Below are 12,999 nucleotides of genomic sequence, written 5' to 3'. Positions count from 1 at the left end.
ACTAGCGTGGGTTGCCATTTCCACTCTAGTGGGAAGATCTCCTGGGCATCTTCCTGACCCAGGGATCGAACCTGGGTCTCCCACACTGTGGGCAGATTTTTAACCACCTCAGCCACCAGGAAAGCCCTACATCACTAATTTTTAAGATTTAAAAGAATATATGTGTATAGTCCAGATTTTAAACAATCCAAGAGAGTAGGCAACAAAAACTAGCTGTCCTCCTACTCTGGATTTCACAAGGCAATCACTGTTACTAGTTTCTTGGGTTTTCTTCTGAAGACATCACATGCACATACAAATGTGATTACTCATATATCTGTTTCAAAATTACAAATGAGATTATGTCATATGCATTGCTCTGTACCCTGTTTTTATTTTAATATATTTGGGGGTCATGGTGAAGGTGGTGTTATTAACCCATTTTTCAGATGATGAAACTGAGGCTCTATAGGACTGAAATCAACCCTGGTGCTCATAGCCATCATGGCACACACTGCACCTGCCTGTGTCCTATATGAGGAGCTCGCTGGGGCTGGAGAAAGGAAATGGGAATGATCAGAGAAGCTGATCAGAAGGCTGAATTCCTGCTGAAGCAAGTACAGTTGATGGCCCTTTCATCCCCAAACCCCAGACAACTGGTGCCTTCTTCTTCATCTACGTGACCTATTGGGAGTTCTCCCACCAGCCTTCCTGGGGGATGTGCTTTGCACACTCTCTAGCTCCCCAAGCTGAGCAGGGCTGGACATTGTCTACAATAAGCTCTATTACCCAGTATGTTGTCCACATCATAGCCATTCTACCCTCATTCTTAATGGGCTGACAAAGCAGCAGAACAGAGATATGTAGGATTCCAAGGCCTCACTGCTTTGGGGAGCAAAGGATGCTATCTGAAGTGAGGAAGCCCCCTGAGCAGTGCTTCTCCACCTCTGAGTCAGCAGGTCTAGGCTAGAGGGTTGAGAATTTGCATTTGTGAGAAGTTCCCTGAAGGGCTGATGTTGATGGTGTGGTGTGGAGACCACTCCTGGAGAAGCACTAATCTAGGGGCTCCTTGTTGGAGTCACCCCGACTCTCAGGCTCCTTCCCTTCACAGGTGCTGAGCACCTGGGGGGTGCAATGAAATGGGCTCTTTGCTATGTTCTTCTGTTGTTTGGAAATCATTCATTTGCTCCCAAAGACACAGGCACTTCACCTTGAGGAAGTTATTCCTGGCAAGGGACACAGGACCAATCTAAGGAAGGAGGAAGAACATTCCAGATGGCCATTCATCTCTTACCTGTGGTTATGTAGTTGATGGCCTTTTCCTCTTTTTTGTTTTTCTAATTATGAAAGCATGATAACACATTTACAGGAGACTTGGAAAATACAGAACCAAGTTATATATAGTTCCGCTCTATATTACAATTATTTTTAAGTAGATGAGATTTTCAGTTGGAGTTTCAATATCAAACTCTCAAAAATTAATTAAAAATATGGAATGCTTCACAAATTTGCATGTCATCCTTGCATGGGGGCCATGCTAATCATCTCTGTATCATTCTAATTTTAGTATATGTGCTGCTGAAGCAAGCACAGTTGATGGCCCTTTTATCCCCAAGCCCAGACAACTGGTGCCTTCTTCTTCATCTATGTGACCTATTGGGAGTTCTCCCACCAGCCTTCCTGGGGGATGTGCCTTGCACACTCTCTAGCTCCTCAAGCTGAGCAGGGCTGGACATTGTCTACAATAAGCTCTATTACCCAGTATGTTGTCCACAACATAGCCATTCTACCCTCGTTCTTAATGGGCTGACAAAGCAGCAGAACAGAGATATTTAGGATTCTGGTCATAAAGGCCTAGCATCTGATTGATTTTAAACAGAGGGCATGTTTCTAATACTGCTAAGCAGAGAGGAGTTCACCTACTTGCCCCGAGTGAATTAAAACAAACAACCAAGCAACCAAACACCTAACGGGAGAGTTGAAAGTGAGGCAGCAGGCAAATACTGTTCCATCCACTTTAGATTAAGCAATTTAGTCATTCTGCTTTGAACGGCACAGCAGCTTGAATGCACAGGGCACAGGAGTGGGTTTGAGAGAGAGAGAGAGGCTGAGAAGGACTGAGACGAGTGTGTGCAGCTCCCTGACATTTACAGCCACCAGCTGGGGCTGGGCATGGCTGACAAACAATGAATGTGGGTGTTACACGGGTGATTAAAGGGCTTGTGATTCCAACGAGATGGACTAAGTACTGAATATGAATAAGGAATATCAGTGGGCCAAAAGGCATGCCAAATGCAAGCATTAGGAGCTTAGAGAAGACAGTCAGTGAGGGATTGAGCAAGCAGACATGCACACAGGACACAAGTCTTAAACGGACCAATCCCCTGAGGATATGAACTGGACGGGTGGTGGTCAAGGAGTGGGGAGACTCTCGGAATGGTTACTGAGGGGAGCAGTGGAGTGGATGAAGGCTGACTCTGTTACATGAAAATGGGAGCCACCAAAGATTACTAAGTAGAATGACAGGCATGGGGAGTGTTATCAGAAAAACAATCAAACAACCTTATGCAGGATGGAACAGAAGTGGGGAACTGAGAGGGACAAGTAGAACATTTCCGTGGAAGGTCTGGGGGGCAGGCAATTTGGTATAGATCCCATTTTTGATCAGATGGAACTGGGTTCAAATCTGTACTCCGTGTGTAGGTGGAATGAACCACTTAGCCTCACTGAACCTCGAGGTGCTCTATCTGTAAAATGGGGTAACAAGAGTGCCCACCTCACAGGACCATAATGATTAAATTACAGAAAAGAACCTAGCACATGGAAACCACCCAGTGTTATCTATCAGCATCATTATTGCTCTTAGGAGTTAGAACATAAGATTTCAAACAGATGGAGGCAATTGGAATGCAAAGAAAAAGCTGGATACAAGAGGTAAGAAATGTGAGAATGAACAAGACTTCTTCTTTGGGCTGAATGGGGATCAGTTGCCCGGAGGTGGTGGCTGAGTGCTGGCCTCTGGATGCAGGGCATGGAGAGAGGAGCGGAGCACACCCTTGGGCCTTCCCCTTGTGGGCAGGGACCAGAAAGGCAGCTTTAAAGGAGCGGAGAAGGGGCAGGGTGACACTGCCACAAAAGCCAGGGGAAGAGAGGCAGGAAGGACAAGTTAACACTGTGTAAATATGTTTAGTCAGTTAGTCATAAATATGCTTAGTTAAAATACATTATATCCAAAAAACACACTGGAAGAAAATATTCCACAATGTAGCTATCACTAGGTGGTAAGGATTTTAGGGGATTTTTAGTATTTTGATGCAGTCCTGCATGTGCACATTTTTATTCATTCATTTTGCTCTTAATAGCTAATACTTGTACAGCTCTTACACTTGCAAGCATTGTTCTATGAACTTTACAGATATTAACTTACTTCATCCTCAAAACGATGCAAAACAACGCTATGAGGTCCTTACTATTGTTTTTCTTAGTTTAGGATTAAAGGAACTGAGGGAGGCAGATGCTTAGAACACAGACAGCCAAGGTCAGAACGAAGTGGAGGCGCCAGCACTGTGACCCGGCAGCCTGGCTCCAGAGGTTGTGCTCTTAACCACGTGTGATGCTTTTATGATTAAAAAAAAAAAAAAAAATCCCAGCAATAGTTATTCACACAACTAAGAGGAGGGGCAGTTATTAGTCACTTCACAGAGGTAAAGGAAGGAGAGAGCAAGCCTAGCTCATGGAACGTGGTGACTGGGGGCCCCTGAGTGAGTGGTTTGCACAGTGTGAAGGGAAGGGCAGTGGAAGGATAAAGGGAGACCCATTAATTCAGAAACATGGGTGGTGAGCATGGGGCTTCCCCAGTGGCTCAGCGGTAAAGAATCTGCCTGTGATGCAAAAGATGTAGGAGATACAGGTTCATTCCCCGGGTTGGGAAGATCCCCTGGAGGAGGACATGGCAACCCACTCCAGTATTCTTATCTGGAGAATCCCGTGGACAGAGGAGCCTGGCGGGCTACAGTCCACAGAGTCACAAAGAGCTGGACACGACTGAGGCGACTGAGCACACGAGCACATGGGTGCAGAGCACAGGGGAATATTTAGAAAAATGTGGCTGAAAGTCTAATTGGCAACGAAAAAGGGAATCCAACTACTGATGCAGCAACAGCTTGGGTGGATCTCTCGGACATCACCCTGACTGAAGGGGAGCCCATCACAGAAGAGCGCCTACTAGTAACATTTACATACAATTCAAGGAAGAATTAACCTCTGGTGACAAACCAGGAGGGTGGGGAGACTGGCTGAGGAGGCAGATGAAACAAGGCTGGCCAATGATGTGTTGCTCGTTGTTGAAGCTGGGTGGCAGGTACGCGGAATGCACCCTACTTTTGTGTATGTTTGAAAATGTCCAGGGTAAAAAGTTAAAAGATTCTATGATCCAAAACACTTCATAGCCTGTAACACAGTAATTACCAACACTATAAGATGAGCTCTGTCATTAAAGTGTGGGAGATACGTTAATTATTATCTACCGTTTCCTCTTCCAGATCACCATCTAGCAAGGATGTCCAATGTCCACAGTGCAGAGGAAGTAATTGCCTTTAGAGGAGGCACAGATGGGATTAAGACAGCTAAGATCTGGGCCCTTTGCCCGCTGTATACAGCATTCAGGACCCAGGTCACAGATGCCAAAGGTTAACCTGCCAGGAAGCCCCGGGCCCCTCCGTGCATTCACCGACGAAAAACAAAGGCCCAACTCTGGTCCAGGTACCCATAACGTGTACATGCTACAGACTACATAATAGAATATTTAATTTTTCTTTCTTCCTTCATCTCACCTTCTCCCCTGAAACTATAGGCAGGGAACATGCCCAACCTCCAATCAAACGTGTCTGGGCTTGGGGAAAAGCAGTGTCTATCAAACTCCTGGAGTAACCAGCAAGATGAACTTTCCATGCTGGCCCTCACAGGTAAAGTACTTGTTTGTTTCAAACCTCAAGGGACCTGAAAGTGTATATATTTTCAAAGGAAAAGAACTGAAGATACAAGGGGTCCCTGAGGAAGCTTCTTGTAGTTATTCTCTACGTAAAAGGATTAGAACTCTTTCAAAGCAAACCTGTTGATTGTCTCCTTTTCAAAAAAATGTTACTTGAGGGAAAACATGGACTAGGAAACCAAGCCAAGGCATTTAAGGTCCAAACCTCATTAGCAACATCAATGCAATTTAAATAAGTTGGCCCCCAAAAGGCACACTTTTACTGGAGCTCAATTACTTTTGTAAAATTTCAGAATATTCCCGTTCATCTTAAGAGGTGATATAAAATTCCTTAGAAACACGAATTAATTCCAATCCATTAAACTTTTTCTTTCAATGAAATAGAGAACTTTTGAAAAAGAGGGTTGAATCAAGCAAAAGATAAATCATGACAGAATGATACTTAAAACCTTTGGAAAGATGACACATTTAAATACACAGCATGTTACTACCAACAGCTTGCTCGTTAGGGTTTGTTCTCTTAAAGGCAAGAATTTCACAAAATAAGATCATCAAATGGAATGCAGTGGGAAAGGATGCTGCCTGTAAACCCTGAAAAAGAATTTCTATGGCTACTTTCGGTCCCAGATTTTCCAGGCCAGAACTATTTCAAATATTCTGCTCCTCTTAGTGTGTTAGTAGCTTACCAGACCACAGGTCCCAAGAGCTGGCTTTCCATCTACGGTCATCATACTTCTCACAAATATTTGCATCTACTGTACCCGCCAGAGTCCTTCTTTAATTCTCAATCTGAGAGTTGGCCCTTGAGGCCAGCCACCCTGTATTACACAGTTCTTTACTTCTTCCATATGCTGTGCACACAAAATAAATACATACTGATTTGGTTTGTTATGAGACACATGGATGGCCTTGGCAGGAAGTGATGGCTTTGCAATTTTTTCCTCTTCATAATTCAGAAAACAGAAGGGAGAATATATTCCTGGGGCTAGACACAGAACAGGAATTCAATAAATACTTTATCCGATAAAATTGACAAGGGATCTGTGACTGTATTTTAGGTGAGTGATAAGGGCCTGAACTCAATGTATAAAAATAAAAAGTCAGAATTTCTGAGACAAATGGGAATCATGTCACATTAAAAAAGATTCCTTCAGATAATAATTCCTTGATGTGTTATCTCTGAATGAAGAGGTTAAGTCAGAGAAATTCACTGTATTAGGCCTGATTCTGTATCAGTTAGGAACCATAACAAACATCTCAAGTATAATATTTTGCACAATTCCTTTTGTGTCCTGAGCACAGCTCTATTTGACTTTCCAAAGTGATCACCAGTGTGTACACTTTCCTCTTTCCTGTAGTTTTGAGAGTGAGGGCGACACAGAGGTTGGTTTTAGGCTACCTGGTACCATTGGTTTCAAAAGCAGCTCCTTATCTGGCCTCTGGCCTCGCTGGCACTTTCCCCCTTGTATTGAGGGCAAACATAAGAAAGTACAATTCTGATGCTGCAAGCGCTGGAAAGAAGGAAATTCCCCCAGATGGCTTCATCGCGTGGGCAGGTCAGCTGCTTACAGTGGAGCAGAACGGGCTGCTTCCCAAGGACGATTCATGTTACGAGTGGCACTGGAAGTAACACACACTTTCCAGCAAATATTAATACCAATACAACGACATTAGTGCCTTTTATTTACTCATGCATTTAACGCATTTAACAGTAAAGTTAAACTTTTCTAACACTTAATGAGTCCAGGGAGTAAATTCCTGAGACCGATCACAAGAAATCAGCATTTAGTGGTCTGGAACCAAATATGAGTTTCAGAAGGTTGAAGTAGATTCTATCAAAGTTTGTCCTTGGGGTATTTTCAGAAGCTCAGGAGATTATTTGGAACAATTGTATGCATAATACAAGTCAAATGACACATGTTTACTTACATGTAGAAATTGTGAGACTGATTTTAATAGACTGAGTAAATAAACACATCCAAGTCTTATAAACAGCCATTACCTGTCAGTGTCAACATTTATAAATGAAGAAACCCAGCAATCCCATGGTTGTGGGATGTTCATACCTTTGTTTATAAATGAAAACCATCCCCAGTTAAATTCTAGGAAAATATACCTACGTGTCACATGTAGAAGCTGCTATTTGTTATGTCATTTCTGCCTTGACCCAGTGTTGAAATCTGGTATTCTATTTCTAATGTGGTAGGTCTGGGGTAATCATAATGCCACCAAGATTGAAATTTATGAAATGCTTTCTCATATACCATCTATACCAGAGAGGGTCAACTAAATACTTAATTTTATTTTAATTTCTATTTATGGACTTGTGTGAACCTCTTGAATTTAACATGCAAATTTATGTGAGTAATAAGTAAGAGATTTTTGCAGGTAACTGGAAAAGTATAAGAATCCTCTGCCTTGCAAAACTCCTATTTCTTAGTAGCCTAACGGCTGCTTCCCCTCTTACTATTAGTGTAACTTTCAGTTTTAATAATTTCATATACTTCTTAAAGAGAGGAAAGTATTGGTTTTCCTCTCTGAAATACAACCTGTTTAATGACATTTTCTTAGAAGCAGATTATACCTGCCCTTAAGAGGTAGTGTGGAGTGAAACATAGAAACCACAAAGTGTCTAGAAGTTGGATTTCTAACCGGTTTGCTTTTTCACCTGGGCAGTTCTTTCAATGCACCCCTAATCTCCAGAATCAGAATTTCAGGATAAGTCCTGGGAAAAGTACATTCTGAAAAAGGTCTGGGTGATCTGCATGTACACTTGGGTGAAAGAGCCAAAGGGACTGGGGCATGTCAGGACTGTTCAGCATAACACCTGGGATTCCCTGATTTCTCTGCCAAGCTGGTGGCCTCGAGCATGTCACTTCCTCTCTCTAGGCCTCAGCTTCCTCATCCTTAACAAAGGACAACAATATACGTTCTCTGCACCTTTTCTTTGGAGAAGGCAATGGCACCCCACTCCAATACTCTTGCCTGGAAAATCCCATGGATGGAGGAGCCTGGTAGGCTGCAGTCCATGGGGTCTCGAACGAGTTGGACACGATTGAGCAACTTCACTTTCACTTTTCACTTTCATGCATTGGAGAAGGAAATGGCAACCCACTCCAGTGTTCTTGCCTGGAGAATCCCAGGGACGGGGGAGCCTGGTGGGCTGACATCTATGGGGTCTCACAGAGTCAGACACGACTGAAGTGACTCAGCAGCAGCAGCACCTTTTCTTTGCTTCTCTCTGAGTGGTCTCTCTGTCCTGCTCTTCAGAACTACCAGATCATTGGTTTAAGTGCTTAATATTTTTATGTTGTCATAATGATCAAGACACTGAATCTAGTATCCAGAGACAATTATGCACATGGGGGGGGGGCTGAGGTCAGCACAGAGCTGCTTCTGAAGCCCCAGCAGACTTTTATAAGTGGGGGCCAGTCCAAATAGGGGAGGGTGGGGGAAGGAGCTTCCCTCACCAAGTCGGTTCTAAAGAAGCAAGCATATGGGAGAGAAAATACTGTTCATGGATGTTTTTAAAATAAAGCCATGCTCGCAAATACAGTAAGGTCTCTTTTACCCAGAATGTTCTGGGAAAGGCTAGCAGAGAGAACTGAAATTTCTGGTTGAGTTGCCATGTGCAAAAGCACACAGCTGCAGGTTTTCAGAGATAACAGCACAATAATACACTTAGAACCCTGGACACTACTGATGGTTAAGAAGGCACTTCCGTGGAATGCCATGATTCCAGATAAAGCTGAAGAACTCTTGGAATGAGTCCACGTTTTGGCACGGACACTGCTGGCCTGTCCTGCCCTCCTGACTCTGACTCGGTCTCTGAGCCCTGATCCGCCCCTGGGCATGCCTTTATGCCTCTGACTGTCCTGCGGTGTCTCCCGGGCTGACATCTTTCTGTCTCTGAGTTCACCAAGCTCAGTTGTCCTTGAAGGTTTTGCTGGTGTACCTACTTTTCCTCTGTCTGTCCTCCCTCATTCCACCTCCTTCCAAGGGCTTGCAGAAGACTCTTCTATCTGTGTCTGGTCCTGGAGCTGTGTGCAGGACCCCTGCATCCACACAGCTTGCTTGCTCCTTAAACTTGGTAGAAGTTGGGTTCCTCTTCCTCTCCCCGGTAGGGGGGCCCTTCTCTGGGCTTGGATTCACAACCTCTTTGCTACTAAAACAACCTTTACTATGGTTTGTTGTTATTCAGTCACTAAACCGTGTCCGACTCTTTGTGACCCCATAGACTGCAGCACACCAGGCTTCCCTGTCCTTCACTATCTCCTGGAGTTTGCTCAAATTCATGTCCATTGAGTTGTGATGTTATCCAACCATCTCATCCTCTGCCACCCCCTTCTCCATTTTTTTTTTTTTTTTACTACAGTTACTGGGACTCAAAACTTCAATTCTGTTTCTGAAAGTATCCCCCTGCATCCTGACATTCAAAGGATTCAAAGGGGTGACCTGTCCTACAGGTTCTATTTTCCTATCTGCACCTTCTTCTCTGGTGTCCCTATCATCAGCCTCTGGATCAGGACCTTTCTTGACATGTGTTTGGAGATGATTAAAACTGCTTTTCTTGGTTTCCCTGAGCTCTCCCCCAACAGCTGTCAAATTGTGAGACTGCTGGCCATGGACCAGTAATTCTAGATAATGGTAAAAGCTAATTAAACAGATAGGAGCACACCTGCTCTGCTGGAGGGCGGCTGTGAATGAGGAGCTCAGAGCACGACCACTAACTCAAGTCTCCCTCCTCTCTGCTCAGTGGCAGCCCCTAAGGGGACTCTGCAGATTCCCAGGGCTCTCGAAACAAAACACAACTTGAAACCACCACTCTGAGCCATCAAAGATACCACAGCCAGATAAATCTTCCTGAAATTCTGCTCTAATCTTAGGATGCCCCTCAGAATCATCAACTGGATGGGGAATACAAAATATGGCACTCTGCACTTGGGAAGAATATTTGCATATTGCCCTCCCAGTCCAAGGTGTGTAGCTAAGAGAACTGTGTACACATATCTACCAAAAGAATGCATTAGAATGTTCATAGCCGCCCCCAAATGACCCAAGCAGGAGAATAACAACTCAGTGGAGTATTCCATAGCAAATGACCATGAACAAGCTTCAAATACATGCAACAATGTGGATGAATCTCACAAACATAATGATGAGTGAAAGAAACCTATGTGTATGTGTACACATGTGTACATGCTCAGTTGGATCCCACTCTTTGTGACCCTTTGGACTGTAGCCCTCCAGGCTCCTCTACCATAGGATTTTCCAGGCAAGAATACTGGAGTGGGTTGCCATTTGAAAGAAGCCAGACACAAAGAATAAAAAGAAGGACCTACCTTATGAGGTCACTAAGCACAAAACCAGGTGAAACTAATCTATGCTATTAGACATCAGGCTAGTGGTCACTCCTGAAGGGGAAGGTGGCAAAGGGAACACAAGGGGACTTTTCCAAGAGCTGGTTATATGTGTGTGGTTAACTTGTGAAAAAAATCATGATTTGGCTCAGTAGCTGTAAGATATTATACTTCAAGAGAAAGTAAAAAAAAAAAAAAGAAAAATCAACTGTTCCCAATTTAACTGCTAAAGTAAATGCATTTTCATTGTGGCCCAGAAACCCTGCACAATATGGCTGTAATCTACCTTTTCAGTCTTCAACTAGTATTTTGTTTTGGGGATTCTTTATTCCCCAAAAGGCCCAAATGCCCTCTGTGAAACAGTGGGTATTTACATTTTTCAGGGAGAGGGTCCATAGCATTAATCAAAGGGGACCCACCACCCAAAAGAGGTGGAGAACAATCACCTGACCTGCAGCCCTTCGAATGGTCCCTGGGCTTGAATTCTGACTTCCTCAACCCACTTTGAGATGTCACCCCTGTTTCCAGGTTCTGTCGGGTTACTTCTACCACCAAGTCTCTGCTGATCCTCCAGTCAAAAGCTACCCCTAACCCTCCCTCTCATAGGTGTTTATCAGGGGGGTGGCTAGCTGTTTATTTGGGAGCTGCTCTGATACTTTGGGAGGCGTTGAGCACGTATAAATAAACAAACCCTCAAGGAGCTTTCCATTCAGCAGACGGAAAACTGGTACGTCCACAAATAACCTAAAGCAGAAAAGCTGCATCAGGAGAGACAGCAAAGGGGGTCAGCAAAGAGGGAGTTCTGAAGAGGGAGTGATTCCTTCTGGCTAGGGGAAATCTGGGCAGGCTTCAAGGGGAAGGTGGCACCGTACTGCAGGCGTGGGAGCTGGGAGGGTAGGGCATTCCAAACCGAAGAGCAAAGGCTATGAAAGCCCTGGTGCTGTGCAGGGAAAGGCAGGTAGCAGTTACGTTCACCAGAGCAGAGACACCATGAAGAAGAGCTGGAAGGGGTGTGGGAGAGAGTCAAATGGTAGGCTGCCAGGCTCCGGAGTTGGGATTTTATGCTGGAGGCAACTGCTGCTAAGTCATTTCAGTCGTGTCTGACTCTGTGTGACCCCACAGACGACAGCCCACAAGGCTCCCCCGTCCCTGGAATTCTCCAGGCAAGAACACTGGAGGGGGTTGCCATTTCCTTCTCCAATGCATGAAAGTGAAAAGTGAAAGTGAAGTTGCTCAGTCGTGTCCCACCCTCAGCGACCCCATGGACTACAGCTTTCCAGGCTCCTCCATCTACGGGATTTTCCAGGCAAGAGTACTGGAGTGGGGTGCCATTTCAACTGAGAACCACTGAAAAATTTTAAGCAGAGAATGATATGATCAGATATGTCTCTCCTGGGTCTGTCAGATGGAGATGAGTTGTTCCTCTTTTGAGGGTCTGAAACAGTCCTTGCACCGCTCAGGCACTAAACTGCCTCTGGCTTTGTAATGGCGTTATCTGTGTGCTTATCTCTTGGTGCTCCCCACCCTCTCTGAACTTAAGCCAGTGAAAGACAGATATGGTTTTAGTCTTACGCATGGTGGCACTCAATAAATATTTACTTAACAAATGAAGGTGCAACATCTCTTTAGTTTCTGAGTGAATGAGGAAAGAGAGTGGGAAGGTGAGGCAGAAAAGCCCACAGGGCGTAGCATAAATGAGCTGGACAAGTTCAGGTGCGCCATTCAACTGGACCATCTGATGTCTCTACCCACACTGAATGACTGACATCTGGAGGGAAAACTGGTAAACCCTACAGGAAGTATCTGTGAGGAGTGGAGTTCCACTCCAAGTCATTCTTCAACAGGTGCTGACAACCAGTTATAGCTACCCTCAGAATAAGGGACAGTTGCATGAGGAGGGTTCGGTTAAATGCTTAGAACGTGGAGTCCAAGAGTCCAGCCTCACTTTGGGCCGTTCCCTGACTTCTGGTGGGATCTGGGAAGGTGGGAAAAAGAGACAGATCATTCTGTGAGCAAACTCCAAGAGATGGTGAAGGACAGGGAAGCCTGGTGTGCTGCAGTCCGTGGGGTCGCAGAGTTGGAAACAACTGAGTGAACAATAAGAACAAATTCAACCTCTCAGGCCCTCATGTTTCTTATCTACAAAGGGGATTCCTAGGACAGCAAGTACTTTGAATGCTGCAAAGGAAGGGGCTCTGCTTCCCAATCAATGCAGAAAGTGAACGCTGTGTTGGGAGAGAAATCCGTTCAGGCACTGAGCACCAGCACCGCCCACCCCTCCCCCCTCTTCTCAGCACAGCACTACTAATATCCAAGGGCCAGTTTTTCTTTCAAATAGCCACCTTAAAAAAAAAACAAAACCACCACCTTTTACCTTTTGAAGCCCTTTCATGTCTATTATCACACCTCCAACTGCCCTGTAATTAAATTACTTTTTAAGTCTAGCATCTGAGAAAATTGAGGCAAAAGGAAATTTGATTTGTCCAAGGCTCCTCAGAATTGGGAAAGGACCCCAGTTCCTGAATTTGAGACAAGGCACTCCCTACTCTGTCTCACACTCTCGAATCTTTTCCCCCGGGCAGGGATCCAAGCTTCGGGGGAGGCACTTTCTCAGGGAGGGGACTCTGCAGAGGTGACCCAGTGATAACAACGGCCCTCCTGGCAGTCAGT

The 12,999-nt window shown here is 44.8% G+C and overlaps 1 non-coding gene across 1 annotated transcript; it reads right to left on the bottom strand.

Annotated features, from left to right (window-relative positions):
* Positions 1-1,463: 1,463 nt before the first annotated feature.
* Positions 1,464-1,570, bottom strand: LOC112446066 (U6 spliceosomal RNA). Its single transcript, XR_003034144.1, has one exon. It is a non-coding gene; the product is annotated as a U6 spliceosomal RNA (small nuclear RNA).
* Between the last annotated feature and the right edge of the window lie 11,429 nt (positions 1,571-12,999).

The sequence above is a fragment of the Bos taurus genome, chromosome 3 (genome assembly GCF_002263795.3).
Source record: "Bos taurus isolate L1 Dominette 01449 registration number 42190680 breed Hereford chromosome 3, ARS-UCD2.0, whole genome shotgun sequence".
NCBI lineage: Eukaryota > Metazoa > Chordata > Mammalia > Artiodactyla > Bovidae > Bos > Bos taurus.
This window is presented reverse-complemented; position numbering and strand designations above follow the sequence as displayed.